This window comes from Cupressus sempervirens, chromosome 10, assembly GCF_028749045.1.
Source record: "Cupressus sempervirens isolate cs-2001-9-10 chromosome 10, ASM2874904v1, whole genome shotgun sequence".
Lineage (NCBI taxonomy): Eukaryota > Viridiplantae > Streptophyta > Pinopsida > Cupressales > Cupressaceae > Cupressus > Cupressus sempervirens.
In genome coordinates this window covers 944,185,089-944,196,072 of record NC_143127.1, presented here as the reverse complement: position 1 = coordinate 944,196,072, position 10,984 = coordinate 944,185,089, and positions in this window count along the sequence as shown.

The following is a 10,984-nucleotide window of genomic DNA, read 5'->3' as shown; positions in this document are numbered from 1 at the left end:
TTAAAGTATAAATTAAAAATATTAATATAGTAAAAATTATATATGTTAAATAAATGTATAATCTAATAAAATTATATATATATATATATATATATATATATATATATATATATATATATATATATATATAAAGCATTGGTTTAGATATGTAAAAATAAAAATAAAAAATTATAATTTAAACTTATATACAAATTAAAATTAAAATAAATATGAAATTAAACTATACAAAAATAATTTTTGAAAATTGACAATTTAAAAGAGTTAAAATGTCTACATTTGAATAACATTTTACAAATTACAAAGATAAACATCAATTAAAATTAATTGTCTTTTTAAGAAAAAATTTATCCACTTGTCACAAATGTGGAAAAGATAAAATTGAAATTAATGCATTCATCAATAGAAATGTTAGAAAAATGATTATTTAAAAAAAAAGTTTATCCACTTGTCACAAGAAAAGATAAGGTTGCAATTAATGCTTGCATTAATAAAGGTGTTGAAAAAAATAGTCGTATTTTTTATGAAGAAAATTGAATTTTTTCATTGCCTTTTACATCATGAACCAATAAAGTATTAAAAAAATTGTATTTTTCAATTTTTAAAAAAAATGCAAATTAATTAACCTTTTGCAAACATTGGTATATCAATAAAATTTTTAAATTATAGAACTAATATGGAACTTGGTGATTCCATTAATTTCCTGCCAAAGACAGGTACTAAAATATCGATCTACTGTAAGTAATGCAACTCATCTTTTTAAAGGGGGGCATAACTGTACTCTGCACTTCAATTTTAAATTATAAATATCAACGTCTATCTAGTGTAGCATGCGAGGACAGGCCATTCAAATATTTATGTGTTTTAATTATTTAAATAAAGAGGATAACGATCATAAAGAAATAGCCAATACCAATGAATAAACCTAGAATTTTAAATTTTAAATATCAACATCTATCCAGCATACAATGAGAGGACAACCATTCAAATATTTATGTATTTTAATATTTAAATAAAGAGGATAACGCGTACACAGAAATAGCCAATACCTATGAATAAATCTAGAATGGAAACCTTACCTTGTTTTAATAAAAAATAAAAATAAATCTAGAATGAATGGAAAATATTGCACTGTACAATGTGCAATTCAAATTAAAACTTTATATACAATAAAATGTCAATGTTGTAAGAGGGAGCACTATCGTGCTGTGTAACGGTCAATTCAATCAAAATTTAACCTGTTAATGGCTATCAAGCGGAGCACCATTGTTAGAAGATACAACAAGAACAAGCTACCAAATATGCTGTGTGTTTCATTATTTAAACAGGAAGAAAAACTTGCATAAAGAAATATTCAATGTCAGTTGATAGATTTATTGACTCTGTGGACCACTCTTACTTTTGAAATGTTAAAAAGCATAAGATTCATTAGGAGGGTTTGGAGTGCATGTACTCAGATTTGCATTAGGGTACAATTGTTTATAAGTTGAGTTTATTTTAAGAACTTTTAGATCTTTCAATTAATATGGAAGGAAACTATTTCAAACTCTTTAATTATTACTAATCATTATTATTTATTATGAAGTCTCTGAAAAACACATAGGCAATAAAGAAGAAAGAAAATATATAGACCAGTATAATGTTTGATATAAGATGTTGAAATCCAGTTTAGCAGTCCCATCTATACAAGATAGGGAATTAATATATACAAGATAGGGAATTAATATTTTTATTTTATCTGTCCTTGCCTATTAATTTATGTAACAAATAAAATTTAAATTTCTAAAATTTCATAAATTTTTATTTTAAAATTAATTTATGTTGATTTTTATTTTTTAATTGATCCCTTCTATTTTTTTTGAGTTTAATTTATTTTCTTATTTTTTAAAAAAGATAAGAAAATAATGGACATCATTAATTATATTAATTATCTTTACTAATAGTTGTCATTTGTTTGACACCTTTGTACGTAAAAGCACAAGATAATCGTGAGTGTCCACTCTCCCATGATCTTGAACAAATCTAGAATATTTCTTGAGACAAATATTGCCATGTTGGTGACCAATATTTAAATGGCATGTTCAAATGTCAAGATATTATCTACAAAATTAAAAAGTGAGTTTGTTTACACGATTGCTTTTTCCATCTATATGTGTGTTGAATGGGTTTTACATAGTAATTTGAAAATGTGTTGCCACCCTTTGTTCAGCGAAAAAGGTTTTTTTTTTCTTTCTTTTTTTAAATTCTTTTAAATCGGTCCCTTTCTTTAACCCACTATTTTATGCATTTAGAGAATGATGTGTCTTTGTAGTGTCTACTCCATTTTACTTTTAGTTATATTGCTGAACACTAAGGCCAGTTTTCATGTCATGTTATTTCATTGGTGATGTTTGGTTACTTGATTAGTTGACACCATTTTCATGTATAGATCATATATTTGATGAGCTACTTTGTATTCAAAGTGTTCCATGTGTTATTATGATTCATAGTCATTCCTGCACGATGATGATTAAATGTTTTTATATATTGAGTATAATTAGGTTCATAATGATGTTTTATATAGATTATAGATACTTACCCCATACTTGAATTTGTATTCATTTCTATTTGTCATGTCTGATATGATTGAGGGAGGGAGTGGTAGTCACCTGCTAGTTAGGATCTACACGATGTACCACTCTCTGTCATTGCCTATTTAGTTCATATATATATGTATGTATGTATGTATGTACGTACATGCTCAACTTTTATGCAGGTTGCCGATATCAAACACAACTTCCCAGAATTGTTAGGATGAGGGTGCCTATTGTAGTATCTCAATGGTAAAAGAGGGGAGATAGTTTTCAAGTCAAAATCCTTACCCCAAGCCTATTTTGTCTTGTGGTAAAGGACAAGTATATGTTTACTCTACCCTTTCAAATTCGTCAAGGTGATGTGAATTCGAGATCTTAAAGTGAGTTTGGTTTTGATGCTCTTCCTATTTGTCTAGTTTCTTTTCAGTATGTGCGCTACTTTGTGACTTTAAATGTAATTAGTCATCTAAGAGAATTATTTAAATAAATAATTTAAATTGAAAATTCTAGGAAGGAAAAAATATTATAATATATTAATTAATTGAGAACTAATTAAATAAAGTTGTTAAAATTAAAAGAATTAATATAGGAATTAATAATAATTAAAAAATTGTTAAATCTAAACTTAGCATAATTATAATTATTCAATTTGATATTATTATAAATTTAGAAGTTATTTTTAAATAACAAAAATTAAATATTATTTGTAGTTAAATAATATTATTCTCTAAAAGTATCTCACTAAATTAAAACAATTGAAAATTATAAAATAAAATATTATTTTATTAAAAGGCACTATGTGTGCATGAAAGATTTAGTTAAAATAAAATAATAAGAAAATAAATAAAGTGAGGTCATTTGGAAAATAGAAACCCTAACTAGGGTTGGAGGCCTTTAATAATGAATTTTAGCTTATTTCTCCACACATAGGTTTAGAGGAGCAACTTGAGAATTGAAATGCAATAAATTTTTTGTGGGCTTTTGGAGACAAGATTTTTGTGATCACAAAGATTCACCAAATTGTTAGCATCAAATTGACTTAGGGTCTTTACAAATTCATTTTAGAAAATCTCTGATGAACTTCTATTTTCTTTGTGCCTACAAGAATATTGTTGTAAATATGTGAGAATTTATGTTGTTATTGTTACCATTAAGTTGAAGAATTGGGAAACCCTTCTTTAGAAATTATTTTTTCTTTATTTGGAAACAAATGTGAAAATAAGAGAGTGAAACCCTTATTAGATAAGCTTGAATTTAGAAAACATGTGCAATTGGGGTTTGAAAAAGAAGTTTTGTTTTAGACAAAAAAATGATTTTTGGAATCAATGTCCCTATAAGATGAGTTTTATTGTGGTAAATATTTTGTATTTTACCAATCTTTTGGATATTGTGCACTTTTGTTTTAATGTGGGGCGTGGAAGATTAATTATAATATAAAAATATAAATTGAAGGGCAAAGGCCACCATACCCCAACCCCCCTTCTCCTCTCTTCTCCCTCATGACAACCTTAAAAGCTATCGCACAAGCTCATGTGCTACTACTGTAGTCCAAGGCTACCATATCAGTTGTGAGTGTTGTGTGTAGGCCCATGGGCTACTATGGCTAAGCCTAGATGCTTATAAATAAAATATATTTTTAAAAATTAGTTTTTAAATAAATATATAAATTTGTTTTTAAAACAAATACCTTTATTATTAACTTTTTATTATATTTAATATCATTTAAATGCAATTTATTTCTATTTAAAAATTAATTTAATTTAGTTTAGTTTGTATTGAATTGAATTTATTTAAAGGCTTTATCATTTAACGTTACTATATTTAGATTTAAATACTATGAAGGATTTTTTGTGTATGTATATATATCCCTTTAAGAATATTGTTTTAAATTATTATAATTTTGAGCAAATAATAATTGTTATTATTGTAGATTAATTTAAAAGGCACAATTTTACTAGAAATGGGTTGTTTGAAACTATAAAATTGGGAATGATAATGATCAACATAAACTTGGAGATTATATCAACTAGGGAAAACTATGAAAATGAAAACTCCAACATCTACTCAAAATAAACATTATGGAATTATATCGAAGTACTACATGGATGATAAACTATACATGTTTTAAATACGCTTTGTGATGTTTTGTATGAGCCATGATGGTTGTTTTGGAGAACCTCATGGTTGGCCAAATAGGTACATATACTAGAGGAGGGGAATTTGGTTTCATTTCTAGTGACTTATGTCAAGTTTGATTGCATTGATGTGATTCCTATGATGAGATCCAAATCTTTATGTAAGATCATATGTTGTGAATCTTTTAATGTAACCTATGGGGTTTTATTTATTTATGATTTTTGTGTTATCTAGTTACACAAATTTAATTGATGTAACTATGGGGATTTTATGAGATGCATTTCTATGAGCTTAGGGTAGGTTATCTATGTGTATGTTTGGAAGTCAGTTGTAATGGGGGCTAGATGATGTAGGAGCATTGAGTTTGGATATTGGTTGAGCTATGATTTTCATGGTTATGGATGTGTTGGAGACACATTAGGGAACCTTTCCTCATGATTTTATAGAGATTGGATGGATTGGGTGGAAGTTTGAACTATTTTTACCATGTTGTTGGAACTGCATTTTTTGGGTTTCTAGGTGCTTGTTGTAGAGCATGTAATTAATTATTCTTAATGAATGAGGAGCTGCACACTTGAAAGATTGAAGAGGGCCTAGAGTAGTTCCTTGTATCAAGTTCACAAGTTCTAGCACCTTATAGGTTGGGAGTTGTCCAATTCTCCTATAGTATCGATTTTTGGCAGACTGCGTGTTAGGTTTCTGTGCATGACTTTCAAGATGGATGCACACTTTCCTTGAGGAATCAAAATTTGTGCATTTACGGGGTTGTAGAGGACCTAGACTACTATTGATAGTTCAAAGCATGAGTTCTAATTCAATAGGAGCTAAGAGATATCACAATTTTTCTTGGATATCAATTTTTGGACATTTAATTGCTATTACAGGCTGACTTGTGGCATTTAATTTATGTATTTGTATTTAATTTGTGTTCTAGGATAACTTGTGGCTTAGATTTGTATAAGTAGGCGTTGTGTTAGAGTATTTGGTCATTATTCATGATGGAATAATTCATGGGAGCAACTGAAGGGTGAATTTTCCTAAGTTTGTGAGCAGAGTGCCAAATGTGAGGCAATTTACAATAGGATTATAATGGAGTTGTGAATGTGTAGACAGAGTGCCAAATGTGAGGCAGTTTACACTTGCATCTTGGATGAAGTTGGAGCAGAGCTAGGCTTGTAGCTGGAAAACAAGGAGATTGCTTGGTGGGCTTGCGAGCACAAGTTTAGATTTCCTTGGTGGTTTCTTCCAGATTATTGTGATGTTACAGATCTAGACTAGCTAGGATAGTGTGTTGCTTGGATCTTGAGAGATCTTATAGAATTGATGTTGTAATTGCTATTTGTATTTGGCCCTAACTTGGAAGGCCTTACAGTTGGGCATATTACATGTAATCAGTTATATGTTATGAATGAATTGTTATAATTTGGTATTAGATCTTACATTATTGTTTCTTGTTATTGTGTTTCCACTGTGTGGTTATACTGCTAGGGGCTAGGACATCTTCTTTGGGGATTGTCCTACCTTGCATTGCACCAAATGGTATGAGTGCAAAGGTTGTTCCTAAGTGTGTAGATAGATCACTGAAGTTGAGGTAGTTTGCACTAGGACTTGGGTTGGAGAAGTGGATTTGAATTGATCTTGATCTGATGGTAGATTTTCTTTTTGGAGTCCTAAATCTCTTGGTTGTGAGGTGGAAGATCGTGGTTTTGACTTGCAATTACAGAGGGCTTTCAGATGGATCAATGGATGCAAAGATGGAAGGTTGATCTTGTTGAAGCATGATCATAGAGAGTTTTTGGATTGCAAATCTGTAGTCCTAGACTTGTGATGTGGTCCTTGATTGTTCATGCAAGGTGGCAAGTTGCAATCTGACTTGCAAAAAAATTGAGGTTATCACAAGGAGCATGGGAAGGATTTGTTATAGAGGGTTTACAAAGATCATGGAAGATGGATATGAGAGGATTGGATCCTAAGATGACAACGAATCTCCATGGTGTGGTGGAGAGGAGGTTTTCTAAGATGTTTTCTCAGTTTGAGACTAGTTTGGTTGATCGAGTTAAGGATGGGGTAAGGAAGGAATTTCATATATGTTTGTGGAGCTAGAGCCTATTGATCTGATAGAGAGTTATTTGGCTAGTTAGAAGACTTGTTTGAGAAAGAAGATGGCATAGCAACGTTGAGGTGGAAGAGGTTGATTTTGTTGATCAATTTGTGAGGTCTGATATAGAACCTATAGAGCAACTAGAGGTTGTTGCTAAAGATATTCCTAACCTTGCTGATGTGGAGATGGAGGTTGGTTTTCATGATCAGCTTGTTGGATCTAACATGGAAATTGCAGAGACCTTGGTCATGGATGATCTGGTTGCTATTGGTGATAAGTTGTGTGTTGTAGAGCATCTTGTTGTGAGTAATGAGATTGCTAGTGTTGAGAGTTTGGCACATGTTTTTGTTGAGGATTTACATATTGCTGCTAATGTGGGTTTTGTTACTGCTAGTGTGGATTGACTAGTTGTTGATGTGGATGAGGGTTTGAAGCATTATGTTCAGTTTGTTCTTAGGTGTGAGCATGCTGATTGGGTTGCTGATATGTATTTGATTCTAATGTTTCAGTGGATGGCTCATAGATGGTTGATTGTTAGATTTTTTCTTTTGACTTTGATGAAGTGGAAGCCTTTGGTAAAGATGAAGTTGGTTGTAGATCTTTCTTTGGGCATCAAAGTATGAGACATACTTTTCTATTTACCTAGGGAATCTGATCCAAGAGCATCAAGTTTGGATTTTGGTGTAGCTATGATTTTCATGGTTATGGATGTGTTAAAGACACATTGGGTAACCTTTCCTTGTGATTTCATAGAGATTGGATGGATTGGGTGGAAGTTTGAAATATTTTTATCTTGTTGTTGGAACTACATCTTTTTGGTTTCCAGGTGCTTGTTGCAGAGCATGTAACTAATTATACTTAATGAATGAGGAGCTATGAACTTTAGAGACTGAAGAGGGCCTAGACTAATTCCTTGTATCAAATGCACAAGTTTTAAATCTTTATAGGTTGGGAGATATGCCAATTCTCCTACAATATCAATTTCTGGCAGACTACATGACATGTTTCTATGCATGACTTTCAGGATGGATGGAAACTTTTCCTTGAGGAATCAGCCTTTGCACAATTAAGGGGTTGTAGAGGAACTAGAATAATATCTATGGTTCAAAGTGCAAGTTCTAATTCAATAGGAGCTAGGAGATATCACAATTTTCCTTAGATATCAATTTCAAGACATTTAATTGCTATTGCAAGCCGACTTGTGACATTTAATTTATGTATTTGTATTTAATTTGTGTTTTGGGTTGACTTGTGGCTTAGATTGGTATAATTAGGGGTTTTGTTGGAATATTTAGTCATTATTCATGATGGAATGATTCATGGGAGCAATTGAAGGGTGAATTTTCTTGAGTCTATGAGTAAAGCGCCGAATGTGAGGCAGTTTATAGTAGGATTATGATGGAACTATGAATGTGTGGATAGAGCAATGAATGTGAGGCCATTTACAATTGGATCTTGGATGAAGTTGGAGTAGAGCTAGAGCTACAGTTGGAAAATAAGGAGATTTATTGGTGGGCTTGGGAGCACAAGTTCAAATTTCCTTGGTGGTTTCTTCTAGATTGCTATGATGTTACAAATTTGGACTAGCTAAGATAGTGCGTAATTTGGATCTTGAGAGATCTGGTAGAACTAATGTTGTAATTACTGTTTGTATTTGGCCCTAACTCAGAAGGCCTTACAACTGGGCATATTGCACATAATCAATTATATGTTATGAATGAATTGTTGTAATTTGGTATCAGATCTTGCATTATTGTTTAATGTTGTTGTGTTTCCATTGCATGGCTATATTGTTGGGGCTATGACATCTCCTTTGGGGATTTTCTTGCCTTGAACTGCACCACCAGATCCCTAAAGAGGTTGCCAAGGTAACTCTCCTAGAGGCAACAAGACACATAAACATAATATGCATATGGGAAAGTTTTATCACATGAGTTAACTCTAAGGTTACCATGGAAGCCTCTTAAGACCCTCACCCCTCTAGTGACTCTATGTGGCATCAATATCCTTTCGTATAGACAAGACATACCAATGAGGCAAGGTCACAAACAAGAATCCTCTCTACTGTCTCATCCTAGTCTATACTAGCACTCAAGGAATGAGTGAGGTATCAAACCGACTCTTGTTAATTCATTTTAACTCCATTAATGAGAATGTTATAGTCTTAATAATTGATTAAATTCTCTTTAATGGGGTTAAAATGATTTAACATAAGTCACTTTGATACCTCACTGATGCCTTGAGTGCTATTACAGACTAGGATGAGAGTAGAGAGGATGCTTGGTTGTGACCTTGCTTCATCAATATGCCTTGTCTATACAAAAGGATACTGATGCCACATAGAGTCACTAGGGGGTCAAGGTCCAAAGAGATTGTCATCGTAACCTTAGAGTCAAGACTCAAGTGATGACACTTTCATACATGCATATTATGTTTCCTACCTATCTTATTGTCTGTAGGATTAGATGGTACCTTATATACATAGTACCTATGAGTTAGATTGCTTTAGGAATTCTAAGACATAGATTCTTGTTGTGGCTTTTGGATTGCTATCTATTTGGGATTTGAGATTATCTCCTTAGTATGGTGGAAGTGCGACCACTTAGGTTTCATGAGGTTGGGTGGTAGTGATTCTTTTACCATTGAAATCTAATAGTTGGACCATGATGCTGGGTGTACCTCTCATACAGATGTACTCTTCTTCTTACCTAATGATTATGTTGTATGTTCATACTCTAATATTTTGTACTTCAATTGTTGAGATCCTACAAGATGATGTATCTTATCATAATGTATGGGTTGATGCACCAAGTTGTGATGCCAAAAACATGACACAAAAAAACAAATTTCTAAATTTTTAAAATCCTACACATGCTATAGCACATGCACTTTTTAAAATTACAAGTTTTTATATATGGGCTACAAACCCACAACCCATTCCATTCCATTTCATTTCTTTTTGTTGTTGCCTTCTTTCTCCTCAACAACAAGCATGTGGTTTGTAGAACTTGAAGAATTTTCTCACTTGCCTCCTCAAAATGCCTCCTCATCATCGAAGATCAAGATTAGGATCATGCTTGTGGAGCCTAAGCCATAGCACGTATGTGCTTTTTAAAATTACAAGTTTTTATATATGGGCTATGGGCTACAAACTTGTGACCCATTCCATTCTATTTCATTTCTTTTTGTTGTTGCCTTCTTTATCCTTAACAACATGCATATGGTTTATAGAACTTGAACAAATTTCTCACTCACCTCCTCAAAATGCCTCCTCATCACTAGAGATCAAGGTTGGGATCATGCAGTATGTTTTCCACTCTTTTTTTTTTGTATTGTTTTATATATATTTTGAATTGTTTTGTAAGTTTTTATATTGTTTAGTAAGTTTTTCAATTTTTCTTTAAATTTATTTATTTATTTAGAATACAATTAGTTTCTTATCAGGAAATGTGAATAATCAACTACCAAATCTCCCATCCTAATCAAAATAATAAAAATGAAAACTCTCCACAAGAAGAGAAAGAAATTCCGCAACCTCCATCTATTGAAAGACCTCCTCTTGGCACCCAAGACAACATAATGAATGGAATAGAAAGAGGGAATTAGAAGCAATCATTGGTAGTTTAAAATCTTGTGGAAAAATCAATCCTATGAGAGAACAATTGGCATCCTCCCTTGAGTCCGTTATGAGCCATGTAGCTTTTGTTAGTGGTTAGTTGGATATTTGGCATGTTAAGAGAGAAGAAAAAAGAAGATATTATGCAAAAAAGTTATCCTATAAAGATGTAAAAAAATAGACATAGAAAAAGGTAGGATTTGTGCATTGTTTAAAAATCCTGGAGAATAAGACACTGTTAAACATGCAACTAAGGTTCTACATCCATTGGTGCATACATGATGATATTTGAAATAACTTTTGGGATAGATGATGGATGGTCTTTGATGCCCCTCCCTACAATAATCACAAGGTTCCAATGTATTTCTTAAAGAAATTGTATTGTGAATTTGTCCTTAGGGAGATCCCCAATTATTTCGATATGTTAGAATCTCAGGGTAGAGGTGGGGGCTCATCATTTGAGAGTCCGGGGGCATCTCATTTCCCTAATGTAGTTAGGGCATCTAATCTATTGGCAAGCCACATGGTGAGCATGTGATTATTCCTCCAGTTGTGAAGGAA